We start from the raw sequence: 1283 nt of genomic DNA on the forward strand, positions 1-1283 counted from the left end.
CAGGCTTTTGTAGTAAGATCTAATGATTCTCTGAATTTCCTCTGTGTCTGTGGTTATGTCCCCCTTTTCATTTCTGATCTTATTAATTTGCATATTCTCTCTCTGCTGTTTGATTAGTTAAATCATTCTAAGTGTGAAGACCCGCCATTTATCCAGGTCATTGGAGGTGGGGCAGTCCAACTTTAATCTGGGCCACATTTTCTACTAGTAGCCTAGATAAAGTACATGAAAGAAAGAAGTGGTTGTTCTGTGCCTCTCTGGCAAGTTCACTTCTTCACCAGAATTAGATCTTACCTTTAAGTATATATTATTCTTTGATAATTTTATATATGTATATAGGATATTTTGGTCATATCTATTTTTTGTTCTCAATACTGCAACTTGACCCAGTCCCACTCAAAACAAGAAAATGAATAATTTTTCTTAAAACTTATGTTTTACAATTTGTTTGCTCTAATCTTAGATTAACATATTTAGGGAATTATTGAAACTTTTAGGACATCATGTATATACATTGCTAGTACTGCCATACTGCTTTATTATGCATACATTAAGGAGTCTTATGAAATAACTGTAAACATGATAAATTTAGCCATATAAAAATTATTTAAGTTATCTTTCTACTATATAGAAGATAACTTTCTCCTAGTAGATGTCCTGACTCTCTGCCTCTTATAATTTTTCCCCTGCTTTCTGCAGTCCTCTTCGAGTCATACTTCTGTTAATTATGTTGCAGATGCATCAGGTTACATTGGTCGCCACACAGTCAGTTGTTTTCTACACTCTGAGTAGTTGTGTATTTCTTTAGTTGGCTCCATTTGCATTATAGAAAATTGTGATTCAATTTAGACTACACGTTGTATTACACTGATTATCTTCTAATCTAAAATCACAGCCCCTGTGATCACAACCTTGAATTACACTGTACTCTCTCTTCTGTGGATTTTCACTGAAAATTTGGCAATTGCTTTATTGGGAGAAAAATTTGCTTAGCACCAATGGCCATGTTAAGTAGACCATGAAAATGAAGCTAAGATTTTCTTAATTTTTTTTTATTTTTTATTGAAAAAAAAGTTTCCGCCTCCTCCCAGCCTCCCATTTCCCTCCCCTTCCTCCCACTTCACTCCCCCTCCCCCCACTCCTTTCCCACTCCCTCTCCAGTCCGAAGAGCAGTCAGGGTTCCCTGCACTGTGGAAAGTCCAAGGTCCTCCCCCCTCCATCTAGGTCTAGGAAGATGATCATCCAAACTGGCTAGGCTCCCACAAAGCCAGAACATGAAGTAG

Source organism: Microtus ochrogaster, unplaced genomic scaffold, assembly GCF_000317375.1.
Source record: "Microtus ochrogaster isolate Prairie Vole_2 unplaced genomic scaffold, MicOch1.0 UNK201, whole genome shotgun sequence".
Lineage (NCBI taxonomy): Eukaryota > Metazoa > Chordata > Mammalia > Rodentia > Cricetidae > Microtus > Microtus ochrogaster.